We start from the raw sequence: 13,785 nt of genomic DNA, 5'->3' as shown, positions 1-13,785 counted from the left end.
TCACACCATAATCCCAGCACTTGGGAGGCCAAGCCCCAAGCTACACAGCAAGCTTGAGGCTGGCCATGTCTCAAAAAAAGAAAAATTAAATTAAAGATGGTTGTTTCAAATATGATTCAACAATCTGTCCTAAGGGGGATGCAAACTCATAAACAAGTGCCTGACCCCCGAAGTCTAGAGAAGTAGGTCAAAGTCAATTCTACCTCATAAACTAGAAAGTCTTAAAGAGCTACAGCACAGACGCTGTGAAGAGAGCAGAAGCCGTTTCTAGGTGTCCTGTTAATTGTGCCTCTTAGTGGTGATGAAAAGTGGGCATCTGGGTTTTATACATTAGCTTTCAAATAAGTAAGTGAAGGCATGTTCCAATACTTATATACTTCTTACTGAAAATTAGACAAAATGGCATTAATAAATATTTGTGAGGAACACAAGAACAGAAGTAATAAAAACTCAAAGAAAGAAACACTAAAGATCACATTCACTACTAATTGATGAAATACAAATTAGGTTCTACTTCACACACACACCAAAGTACTAAAAATAAGTCTAGGCCCGGCATTGGTGGCGATGCTTTAATCCAGCACCGGAGCAAGCAGGGATCTCTGAGTTCGAGGCAGCTGGCTACAAGTGATCCAAAACCAAACTAAAAAAACCTGTCTCGAAAAAAAAAAAAAAAAAAAAAAGTCTAAAGTTGGGCTGGAGAGATGGCTCAGCAGTTAAGAGTACTGGCTGCTCTTCTAGAGGATCTGAGTTCAATTCCCAGCAACCACATGGCAGCTCACAACTGTCTGTAACTTCAGTTCTAGGGGATCCGACACCCTCACACAGACATACATGCAGGCAAAATACCAATGCGGATAAAATAAAAACAAATAAATTATTAGCTGGGTGCTGGCGGCGCATGCCTTTAATCTCAGCACTTGGGAGGCACAAGTAGGTAGATCTCAGTTTGATGCCAGCCTGGTCTACAGAGGGAGTTCCAGGACAGCCAGGGCTACATACACAGAGAAACCCTGTCTCGGGGGAAAAAAAAAAAACTAAACTAAAGTAATCTGGGCTAAGAAGAGAAATCACATTCAGATTTGGCTACAAAGCTATATGTATCTTCAAACTGTTCTCAGATATAGCATAAAAGAAGGCATAAAACAGGCTATGATCACAACAAGGAGGAATGCTAACTACATTTATGAAATAAAACTAGAAGCCAGAAATACGACCCTGACTTTGAAAATCTCAGTTATTAGTGAAAGAGTTGCCTGCTTCATCAATGGTTAGTAGTTAGAAGCTCTCCAAAACCCTCTCTCTGAGCCCTGCTCGTGGTTGTAAATCTGACAGCTAACAATTCTGGCTGGGCATGGGGCATGGACTTGTAAACCTAGCACTTGAGTAGACAGGAGGATTGGAGCTCAAAGTCATCTTGATTGATTTTTTTTGGGGGTGGGGGGGCGGTTTCGAGACAAGGTTTCTCTGTAGCTTTGGAGCCTGTCCTGGACGAGCTCTGTAGACCAGGCTGGCCTTGGCCTCGAACTCACAGAGATCCACCTGCCTCTGCCTCCCGAGGGCTGGGATTACAGGCGTGCGCCACCACCGCCCAGCTCCAAATCATCTTTAACTCCCAGCAATACAGTTTAAGACCTGTCTGGGCTATGGGAGTTCCTGCCTCAAAAAACAAAAACAGTAACAAAAAGTTTTGTTTAAATTATCCATTTTTTCTTGGTCCTATGAGGTCTGTGACCAACACCAGTTTTAATATTCTTAGCGTCAGGTAGCACACAGCAAGTAAATAATAATCAATGCATAGAGGAAAAGGCATGTGAAGAGGAGGGACAGACTGGAGTGATAAAGGTGGAAGAAAGCAAGCAATTCCCACTAGAAGCCTGCAACGGTGAGGAATTCTCCCACAGCCTCTGGAGGAGGCTGCTAACACTTGGTTCCTAACTGACCACCAGCCCTGTGAGCAAACATATATTTCTACTGATTTAAAACTCCAGGGCAGTTGGTGGCTCATGCCTTTAATCCCAGCACTTAGGCAGAGGCAGGAAGATCTCTGAGTTCAAGGCCACCCTGGTCTACATAGTGAGTTCTAGGACAGCTAAGACACAGAGAAACTCTCTGGGGGATAAATGGGGAGAAAAGACTCCAAATTTGGTTTTGTCACAGCAGACACAGAAAACAACTAGTTAAGAAATTTGGTTTTTGGTTGTTTTCTTATTTAACTCCCTGGGCTTCCTGGCTTTCTCCTGGCTACTGAATGAATACACAAATTAAAAAAAAAAAAAAAAAAAAAAAGCTCTCTGTGTGTGTGTGTGTGTGTGTGTGTGTGTGTGTGTGTGTGTAAATAACAAAGTAGCCATACATCCAACAGATCAGATACTTCTAAACAAACAAGCAGGAAACTGGGTGTGGAGGCATATATCTGTAATCCAGGACTTGGGAGGCAGAAGAATGAGGAGTTCAGAGTCACCTTCAGCAACTTAGGGAGTTGGAGGGCAGTTGCAATATACTCTATAGTGGTAAAATGCCATGGGCTTGTCCTTCTGTCCCAGACTCCACCATGTTTATTTCAAGTATTCTCTAAAACACTTTCTCCTAGGGCAGAATGGACTCTGTACCAGGGAGGAGGGAAACAGCCAGCTGCTAAGGGTATTAAAAACACCTTGAGAACAGCTAGGAGGTAACAAACTGATATTACTATTGCTTATCCCATGCACAAAAAATGTCTACAGTTAGCCGGGCGGTGGTGGCACACGCTTTTAATCCCAGCACTTGGGAGGCAGAGGCAGGCAGATCTCTGTGAGTTCGAGGCCAGCCTGGTCTCCAAAGCGAGTTCCAGGAAAGGCGCAAAGCTACACAGAGAAACCCTGTCTCGAAAAACAAAAACAAAAAAAAAAAAAACACATGTCTACAGTGGGAACAAGAAGCCAGTTCAGCCGAGGGAAGCTCCCCCATGGAGAGAAAGCTCTCAGCAGGAACTCCAGCTGAGATGATTTCTGCTGGGTACTTTAAACCTTGACTTTGTCTGGTACAGCTAGAGATCTCTAGTAGATGTTGTATCCAATCTGATGATGTTTTGCTATCTGCTCTTTACTATTTGTTCTTTTACTTTTGCTTGCTATGTATGTAAATAAACTCGCTCACTTGAACCTGAAACATGGTTATTATGAATCATTCTCTGAACATACAGGAACAGCAGCCTTGGCTATATAAGATCTTATTAAGGAAACAAAAAGGATAAAAAAATAAATAAAAGGAGAGAAAGGGGACCATTAAAACACTCAAAAATGTTCCAAATAACTGGAAAATCTGTCTAACAAATCTGGCATATAACTCCAAAGTTAGCATCCTGCTTTTATGCTGAGTCCAATCCTAAATTTAAATTGAAGAAATAAACACTCAGTAAATAGTAACACTGACAGTTTCAGGCACTCTGCTGTCTTGATAAGTCTTACAAATCTTTCTAGTGCCTTAAGAATGAATTCAAGGGGGCCAGGGGCCAGGCGGTGGTGGCGCACACCTTTAATCCCAGCACTCGGGAGGCAGAGGCAGGCGGATCTCTCTGAGTTTGAGGCCAGCCTGGGCTACCAAGTGAGTTCCAGGAAAGGTGCAAAGCTACAGAGAGAAACCCTGTCTCAAAAAACAAAAACCATCAAGGGGGCCAGGGCATGCCTTTAGTCCCAGCACTCGGGAGGCAGAGGCAAGCGGATCTCTGAGTTCGAGGCCAGCCTGGGCTACAGAGTGAGTTCCAGGACAGCTGGGGCTACAAAGTGAAACCCAAAGTAAAAAGGATGAACTCAAGTACCAGTATTTGTAAAGCAGCCCTTTAAATTGGCCATCTAGACAGGCATGGTTGTGCACACCTTTGATCCCAGCACTGGGGAGACAGGTAGGCAGATCTCTATGAGTTTGAGGCCAACCTGGTCTACATAGAGAATTCTAGACCAGCCAAGGCTACATAGCAAAACCCTGTCTCAAAAACAATCAATCAAACAAGAGACTGGTCATCTGCAAAACAAACTTGACCTGGAAAAAAATATTTACTGTATTTACTGCTAGATTTATACCTGGAAGATGCAAAAGTTCCCATTGATCTTTACCATTTACCAACTTTAGGCAAACTTGACTAAAAACTGAAGAACATGTTTATTATGTTAATTGAAATTCATTTTTTTCTTTTTGAGCTTTGAGAGATTTACTTGACTCTCTTGTAGGCATTTTGTGGCATCTCCAGAAAAGCATGCTTTTCTATAAAAACACTTACTAAACATGTAACTGTTTAAAAAAATTTTTTTAGCTGGGCGGTGATTGTTTAAAAAAAAAAAAAATCCAGCAATCAGGAGGCAGAGCCAGGCGGATCTCTGTGAGTTCAAGGCCAGCCTGGTCTACAACTCGAGATCCAGGACAGGCTCCAAAGCTACAGAGAAACGTTGTCTAGGAAAAAAAAGAAGAAAAAAAAAAAAATCAAGAGTCTCAAATAGCTAAGCGTGGCCTTGAACTCCTGATCCTCTTGCCTCAGCCTCCCAAGTGCAGGGATTACACCTGGCTTAATTGTTTAATTTTCTTTTCTTTTTTTCTTTCCAGAGCTGAGGACTAAACCCAGGGCCTTGTGCTTGCTAGGCAAGCACTCTACCACTGAGCTAAATCCCCAACCCCCTTTTTTTTGGTTTTTCGAGACAGGTTTCTTTCTCTGTGTAGTTTTGGTGCCTATCCTGGAGCTAGCTCTGTAGACCAGGCTGGCCTTGAACTCACAGAGATCCACCTGGCTCTGCCTCCCGAGCGCTGAGATTAAAAGCTTGCGCTGCCGCTGAAGTTCTCCAGCCACCAAAGCAGTGCCACCAGCTAGAGAACAAGTCATGGCTGCCTCTTTTACAATATTAATTTCCAAAGATGACTGATAAATCTAGGTTCTAAGTCTAACCAGTTTTCCTCAGAGTAGAGGAAGCAGATGAGGTATACAGGTTCTAGTTATTTACCTCTACTAACTACAAGATGATCACCACATGCCCCTAATCTCAGCACCAAGGCAGCAAAGACAGGAGGGTTGCAAATTCCAGTTAGATGAGGACTCCACAGCAGGACCCTACCATCCAGAAAAGAAGGAAAGAGCATACGAAGAAAGTGGGAGGCAGGAGAGGGCAGTTAGGCCATGTCTGAGAGCAAGTTTGCCTTCTGGATATGAATTTATCTTCTAAACATCACACAAATTATGTGGGATTTAGCTGGTCTCTTATACCAGGACTAGTGCTAGCAAGTTAATGACTGGTAATACTGGTAAGGCGTCTGGGAAAGTGACAAGGGTCGAGCGAGAGAATGGCACGATTTCATCTTTACTCAGGAAATGCTATACAGTGACCAGACTGCAGGGAAAGAGATGCCTGCCTGCCATGGGCAGGGCCTTCGCTGTCTTTTAAGAATGGTGGTGTAGGGAGGAGGGGACTGGACCTGCCTTGGCTGAGTCTGCCAGGCTGGGCTGACTCCCCAGGGGAGATCTTGCCTTGGAGGAGGTGGGAGTGGGGGGTGGATTGGGGGAAGGGCTGGAGTGGGAGGAGGGAGGACGGGGGAATAATCCATGGCTGATATGTGAAATTAAGTTAATTATAAAATAAAAATACTATATAAAAAAAGAATGTTCTTTTAAGAATGCTACACAGAGAAACCGTATTTCAAAACAAAACAAAAGCTGTCTCCAGGGGCTGGAGAGATGGCTCAGTGGCTAAAAGCACTGGCTGCTCTTCCTGTTGTCCCTTTCAACAAAGCTGGCCTCTATACGAAGCAGGGCTGGCAAGCATAAGATATTGGGGCATACACTTTGGGACTGGCTACAGAAGTCCAATTTAGCAGCTCTGACACTAACCATGAGACCTTAGATAAGGCCTGCTAGATCTCAGTTACTTCATGTGTATAACATGAGTAACAGTTCCTTTCTTATATGGATTAAATGTGTTAATGTCTGTAAAACTAAAGCAGTTAGAAAATAAGCAATAATTGTATAGAGGTCAACTTTGTTGAGAGGTACAAAGCAACAGTTCCTTTCTTATATGGATTAAATGTGTTAATGTCTGTAAAACTTAAGAGCAGGTTAGCACATAATAAGCATGATGTATTTGTTCAAAACAACAACTTTGAAGGACTACAGAAGCAATTTAGAGCTCATACTGCTCTTTCAGAGGACCTGAGTTCAATTTCCAGCACCCTTGAGATGGCTTGCAGCTGCTTGTAAACATATTCCAAGGGATCCGACGCCCTCTGCTGGTCTCCTCAGGAAATGGCACCCACATGCACATACACATACCCATACCCATACACATTCCTTACAAATTTTAAGTTAAAAATAAAATCTTTGAACTAAGACTACTAAAGCCTTAGGAGTAAGGTCCAAAGAGTAAGAAATTACTATGAAAGATTAGATAAGCTGGGCCTGCAGATCTGCTTATCTTTGTCACATGGCTTTGATTCTAAAACTCCGCACAAGACTTTTCTACACAAATCTTCAAGAAAAGATGTTTTCAAACTTCTGGACAATTTAACATCATTACATGCCAATCACAATGTTTTTATTCAGCATATATACAAAACTCACCACAGTCACAAATATTCCCAGGAGACCCAAATATGAGCTCACTGTACTAATAGCTAACATTTATGGAATGCTTTTTATGGATCACGCAGTGTTCCAAGTACCTTTATACACTACTATTTTCATTTTTCCATTATGCCTGTAACACAAGAGCCATTTTCAATCATCATCACCATTCTACGAAGAAAACTAAAGACGCAGCAGGTAACCTGCTCAAGGTTATATACCTAAGTCACCAACTGGAATTCAAGTTCAGGCAGGTTTATCTTCAAAGTCAGAGCTCTCAATGCATGGCTGTGTCTCCAGACAATACTAAAGACTGTAAAAGCTGAGTGATGTAAAAATGTATGCTATACATGCCAGTCACCAAGGGCCAGCACTGAAAAGGCAGATAGTGAGAGGACGCTGAGAAGTAGGCGAGTTTCCTTCTGTATCCCTTCCAGCTCTCATTCTCCCAGTTCTCACCACTCGTGTGTGCGGATCCCTCGGAAGTGCACTGACTGAAGTGAAATAGTGTGAGTACCTGACTCACATCGAATGCTCAAGGGAAAGTGGTGATAACTGACTAGGCTGTGGTACCTCAAGCCTGGATTCATAGCACGAAACCTTCAGCAAGCTGAAGTAGGAAGACTGCTGTGAAGTTGAGGCCACCTATGTGTAGCACAATGACACTCAAAAAACCTAAACAAACAAGAGATAAAAACTGATGAAAAGCACGAAGTTGACCATGTCTGCTGACCTCACCTCACTAAACTGGCTCGGAAAGGACAGAAATGCTGCACATCTACCCTTCCTTTCCACTCTAATAGCTATTTTCAAAAAACAACATGAACGCAAGGGACACATAATGGCATGGGAGTCCACACCCCCACTGCAAAAACCTCTAACACGATATGACCACACCACATCACATTTTCTGAGGAAAACAAAAAAAAAAAAAAAAAAAAAAACACAAGATCTTGTTGTTACACAATTCAGCTTGTAAAAAAGAAGAAATCACCACAAATGAAAAACAAAGAAACTACTTTTTTTTTTTTTTTTACTACTTACTAAAGAAATGAAATACACTTTTCTATTAAGCTGTGTTAGAGACTCAAGCAATAAACTCCAAAATGGTTTATAAGCAGTAGGAAATCATACATCTAGTTTTAAAAATCGTATGCTATTTTCACAGGTGAATGACACATTCTTAGGTCTAAAAATTAACTGTTCATTTTCTGGGAGTTTAGTTTCTATTTTTAATTTGGGTTGATTTTTTTTGAGACAGAATCTCACTCAAACTCACCAAAATTCCTACTCCCTCCCAAGTGCCAGGCTTACAAATGTGCACAATGTCCCTCTTAAATTAGTTTAATTCTAATTATATTGAGTCTTGAACTCAGAAATTTATAAACAAGATGAGATTCAGAGTTTAATATAATTGCTGGTCCTATACAAGATCACCTGATTCATGTAAGCAATCTAAATATGTAATATTATAATGGACACAGTAGGCACCCAATTTATATTTATTGAAAGAACTGTACTACAAAGATTACTGCTCACTATTTTACTGGAAGAAAAAAAAAATCTAGCTGGTACAAATATTACCAAACTAATAAGTTAAAGTGCATCTACCACAATCTGTAGTAGGATCTTTAAGATATTAAACACTATATGCACTGAACTGATCTGCTAACTTATTTAAAATAAACCATTAGGATATACATGGTGGCACAGGCCTATAATCCCAGCATTTGAGAGATGGAGGTAAGAGGTGAAGAGGTCAAGATCATCCTCATCTATATAGGGAGTTGGAGGCCAGTCTGGGATATGTGAGCTCCGTCTCAAAAAAAAAAAAAAAAAAAAAAAGTCAGACTTAAACTATAGATTTCTTGTGATTTAAAATGATTTTGTATAGTCAAAAAAAAATTAAAGACAGATATTATGAGGCCCATGCTTTAAATGTCTGGTTTTATTTTTTTTTGGGGGGGGGGATGGGTTGCTTTTTCAAGACAGGGTTTTTCTGTGTAGCCCTGGCTGTCCTAGAACTAGCTCTGTAGACCAGAATGGCCTAGAACTCAGAGATCTGCCTGTCTCTGCCTCCCAAGTGCTGGGATTAAAGGTACATGCCTTCACCACCCAGCTTAAATGTCTAATTTTTAAATTTACTGTAAATAAAATACTTGTACATTTATTAACTAGCTACCTTTGACTTGGGTTGATGCCTCCAAGAGGGTGTGTTCCATCATGTGCCACATTCCCTGATGTAAAGCAGTTAATGTGTCTCAGAATTAAGACACATACTCAGAACAGGAACATGCACTTACATTTTAAGTTAATCAGAATATAAAGTCCAGGGCTGAAGAAATGGCTCAGCAGTTAAGAGCACTGGCTGTTCTTACAGAGGTCCTGAGTTCAATTCCCAGCAACCACATGGTGGCTCCCAACCATCTGTAATGAGAACTGGTGCCCTCTTCTGGCATGCAAGCAGAACACTGTATACATAATAAATGTTTTTAAAAAGAAAAAAAATTAGTCCAACTCTTTTTCTTAGTACTTTACTGTAAGTACAATTCAACCTTTTGTTATAAATCATTTAGGAGACTTTATGGAACAATAACCCAGTCCTTACACTGTATATTTCTATTTGAACTAGTCTTCCTCCATTTATTTTTTAATAATCTATTTATTCTTATTTTATGAGCATTGGTGTTTTGACCACATGCATGTCTATGTGAGGGTGTCAGATCTTGGAGTTACAGACAGTTGTGAGCTGCCATGTAAAACCTGGGAATTGAACCGAGTCCTCTGGAAGAGTGTGTCAGTGCTCTTAACCGCTGAGCCATCTCTCCAGTCCTTCTATTTAAATGATACACAAACTACAGTAACATGTAGTCATCTGCATTTCACATAAATCTTTTAGACAAATAACTACTAGAAAGTAAGCTTCATGAGAGCCTTTTGTTTGTGGGAAAAGAGGATGAAGTCATGAAGTAGCACAGGCGATCACAAATCCAAGGATAATGGGAAGGACAGGCTGGAGATAGATTTTGCTTCTCAAATATTTAAAATTGCATCATCCTTTAAATATCATAGTGTACAAGGGAAAAAAATTAAAGCATTTGTGACAAAACAAAAAAAAAAAAAAATCGAAAAAACTACAAGCAATGTGTGATGACAGCTTACCAAGACTCAGAAACCAAAGTAACAAAAACTGTCTAAAACAAAAAAACAAAAATAACAACCAAAAATAATCAAGCCCAAAACCTAAAAACATGTAGGTATAAAACATGCAGAAATGCTTTCTAAATGGAGCTCTCAGGCTTAAAAACTGAAATAAACCTAAGGTAGAACTTGCTATAGAAAACCAACAGTGAAGCCAGCAGTGGTGGTGCAGATCACAGCATCGGGGGCAGAGGGGGATCTCTGAGTTTGAGCCAGCCTGGGCTACAGCTCCAGGACAGCAAGCTACACAGAGAACTGTCTAAAAAAAAAAAAAAAAAAAAAAGGAAAAGAAAACCGACAGTGATTTCTTTTCAGAGCTTTAAAGCCACACTGTCTCTAGTGACTAGAGAGTTGGCCGCTATGGTGGTGTGAATGAAAATGACCCCCACAGGCTCATGTTTAAATGCTTGGTCCGTGGGAGAGGTCTTGCTGGAGTAGGTGTGGCCTTGTTGGAGGAGGTATGTCATTGGGGGTGGGTTTTGAGGTTTCTAAAGGCAAGGGACCAGGCTCAGTCTCAAGTTCTGCTCTTCTCTCCTGTCTGCTTCCTGCCATAATGATCATGGATTAACCCTCTATAAAACTGTAAGCAAGCCCCCACCGTAATGTAATGCTTGCATTTGTAAGAGTGGCCTTGGTCAGGGTGTCTCTTCACAACAATAGAACAGTTAACTAAGGCAGCAGCTAAGAAAAGCAGGTTCTTCGGTACCTCGAAAGACTACTAGTGTCCTGTCCCCAGTCCAGGGGCATGACCACGGTTGCTCCAGTGATAGCAGGGACTCTCAATCACTTAGGGGCTTCTATGTAGAATTTAGATCACAACACGAAAGTGTCACTTTAAAAAGTAACTTCTACTTCTGCATCAACAGTTTGTTTCTCTAGTCCCTGTTTTGTTTTGTTTTGTTTTTCGAGACAGGGTTTCTCTGTGTAGCTTTGCACCTTTCCTGGAACTCACTCTGTAGCCCAGGCTGGCCTCGAACTCAGAGAGATCCAACTGCCTCACCCCCCACCTAACCCCCCAGTACTAGAATTAAAGGCGTGCACCACCACCGTCCGGCTTCTCTAGTCCCTTTTTATTTGTTTGTTTGTTAGTTTTTTGTTTTGTTTTTCGAGACAGGGTTTCTCTGTAGCTTTGTACCTTTCCTGGAACTCACTTGGTAGCCCAGGCTGGCCTTGAACTCACAGAGATCTTCCTGGCTCTGCCTCCTGAGTGCTGGGATTAAAAGCGTGTGCCACCACCCTCTCTAGTCCCTTTTTAAAGGCAAATCCACATTACAGATTTTTTGGTTTTTTTTTTATTTTGGAGACACAGCTGGCTTGGAACACAGACATCTACCCGCCTTTGCCTCCCAAGTGCTGAGATTCAATTAAAAAGGCATGTGCCACCATGCCTGGTCATGGCATAGATTTCTGATCCTAATAGTTTCATTCTGATATCCTAAATCCATCAATACGGCCCACCAAATACTATATTGTGCTCACTAGTCTACAGCTTTCAAAGAAATAAAACTTATTCTGAATGTAAATACAGGACTTCTTTCAAAAAAAAAAAACGATCTTGGTAGGCTGGAGAGATGACTCAGTGGTTAAGGACACTGGCTGCTCTTTCAGAGGACCAAGGCTTGAGTCACAGCACCCATGTGGCAGCTCACAACCATCTGTAACTACAGTCCCAGGGAATCTGACTCCCTCTTCTGGCCTCCTCTGGCACCAGGCACTGATACACAGTCAAATTTAAAAAAATAAATAAAAATAAGACTTTGGAAAAATCATCATTAATTCTTAAAGCTGGGTATCAATGAAGGAGTACATTTGAACTCTCAATTCCCTTTGGCCATAGACTACAAAAATCTCACTAGCTTTGGACTGAAAATATGCTTAGGAAACCGTCAAACATGGTGGCACAGGCCTGTAATCCCTGAGTTGAGAGGGTAGAGGCAGGAGGGTCAGGAGTTCAGGGCCATTCTCAGCTACATAGCAAGTTTCAGGCCAGCCTGGGGTCAACACACACCACAAAAAAAAAAAAAAAAAAAAAAAAGAGAGGAAGGAGGGAAAGAAGGTAAAGGAGGGAGGAAAGAAATATAAAGTTCAAAAATTAGAAAAGTTGAAAGTTGTACACCAATTATAACTATAAAAAAGAAGTATTCTTCAAACCTAGAGACAAAGAAATCACTGGAGTCAGCCACGTTTACTAGGGTTGTTTCAAAGAGGGAAACGAGGGGTCAGGCTGAACAGAGGCTCCCCTTTGCAGTGCAGGTGAGGGAGGGCAGATAAACTTCCATGGAGGTGCCCCTCACCACTTCAATCCCAACAACCAACCTGGAGGTCTTTCTCTGGGGCACGGACTAACATGGCCAAACTCCAAAGTTCTTTGCTAAGAACAGGTGAAGAGAGTGGCCCAATTTTGGACTAAGTCAGTCTATGCTACACTCTCATACCTGTATGTGAGGGAGGACAGCCGAGAGAAACCAATAATAAACGTTGTATTTGTTCTGTTCATATTTAATTATTAATTCTGATCACACACAAAAGAAAATGATGGCTGCAATGAAATGTCACAAACACCAAAAAACCAGATCGGTACCAAACCTGTACCCCTAAATCACAAAATCTAAGAACCAGGACACTAACCATTATTAAGTCTAATCCTTCCACATTATAGATGATGAAAAACCTCCAGAGAATGTAAGAGGTCTTTAATCTGAAAATAAGAAAATGATGGTTTCTAAACTATGGTGGCAACACTAAGAACAAGTTAAAAGGATAAGAATATTCTAAGAAGTAATGTCTGGCTTATAAGGAAAATTATTTTGAACTACAGTAGTGAATTCTAGCAGAAAACAGTAACGAAAATGTCTTAAAAGTAAGTTTATAAATCTCCCAACAAACTCGGTCCTCTGTCATAACAACTGCCCTCTAACTTAAAATCCATGCAGAGTGCAGAGCATCCGAATTGTCGCCTCAGCTGTGCACATCCATCCTCGTGGGACAGAGGACACAAAACGGACAGGACGTACTCCAAGACCTGTCAATTAACAAGATCACACAAGCCCGACAGCGAGCCCGCCACCTGTTCGCCGCTCTTCCGAGAGCCCGGAAAACTAAGGCGGAGCAGAGCACTGGGAACGAACGCCTTTGTTGTTCTCTAACTGGGGAAGCGAGCGATCAAGGGTTCAGTCCAACCTCGAGCCTCAAGGCGAAAAAACTCGCCCCAGGCAGGAGACGTCGGCCCGAGATCGTGGCTTTGAAGAAGCCCTCGCCTCGCTGGGAAAAGGCAGGCGAAACACCCTTGTCATCGACTAGTCCCTGGACGGGGGAAGGGTCACGGGTGAGGGCGCCGGGGGACGGAGCTGAACCCCCACGCTCCGGGTGGAAGAACAGCGGCTCTCAACCCACGGGTGCGGAAGAGGCGCTAAGAGAAGAGGAGGCAGAGGTAGGGCTGAGGCGCTGCGGTGAGGAGGGGCAAGGCCAGCGTGAAGGAAAAGGCTCGAGGGGAGACCGGCAGGGACAAGGGACCGCGGAAGGGACCCCCACCCAGGAGGACCCGGGCAGACCTCTCTGGCCGCCGCCCTGCAGGCTGCACCCGAGCCGCCGCGCTCACACCCCGGCAGCGGCGGGAGACTCACCCGAAGGCTGCAGACGCCCCACAGCACAACATGGGACCGCTGCGGACCCACTCGGGAACCCACAGAGTGGCGGAAACCGCGGCGTTAGCGCGACCCGGATGTGCACCCCTAGGAACCGGAAGCAGGCTTACGGGGTCGCCTCACAATCAACACCTCGTTCCGCCCGAACCCTGAAAACGCGTCCGGCCTCCCGAGGCGGGGAAAGGCCCGGGCCCCGCCCACGTCGCCGGCGGAGATGATAGATTGATTTTTCCCGGGCCCTTCGTTGTCTCCTTCTGAGTGCTTCGCAGGATGATGCTGCTGCTCTGCTGCCGCAGCTTTGGTGAAAAGTACTTGCCCTTCCCCCACCAAAACAAAGTCCCATTACGTGCCTCAGGCTGG

At 43.0% G+C, this 13,785-nt stretch overlaps 1 protein-coding gene across 5 annotated transcripts in view; it reads right to left on the bottom strand.

Moving 5' to 3' along the window:
* The window catches only part of Eya3 (EYA transcriptional coactivator and phosphatase 3), an 86,580-nt gene extending 73,060 nt beyond the window's left edge, over window positions 1-13,520 (bottom strand). For 4 of the 5 annotated variants that reach the window (XM_028888125.2, XM_028888127.2, XM_028888128.2 and 1 more), the window contains exon 1: window positions 13,405-13,520. The gene's annotated coding sequence lies outside the window, so the exon portion shown is untranslated. The remainder of the gene's footprint in view (window positions 1-13,404) is intronic. The other variant, XM_028888129.2, reaches the window with a different exon arrangement.
* Between the last annotated feature and the right edge of the window lie 265 nt (window positions 13,521-13,785).

The sequence above is a fragment of the Peromyscus leucopus genome, chromosome 2 (assembly GCF_004664715.2).
Source record: "Peromyscus leucopus breed LL Stock chromosome 2, UCI_PerLeu_2.1, whole genome shotgun sequence".
In the NCBI taxonomy this organism is placed as follows: Eukaryota; Metazoa; Chordata; class Mammalia; order Rodentia; family Cricetidae; genus Peromyscus; species Peromyscus leucopus.
The sequence above is the reverse complement of the archived record's forward strand: the minus strand, read 5'-3'. Positions and strand labels throughout refer to the sequence as shown.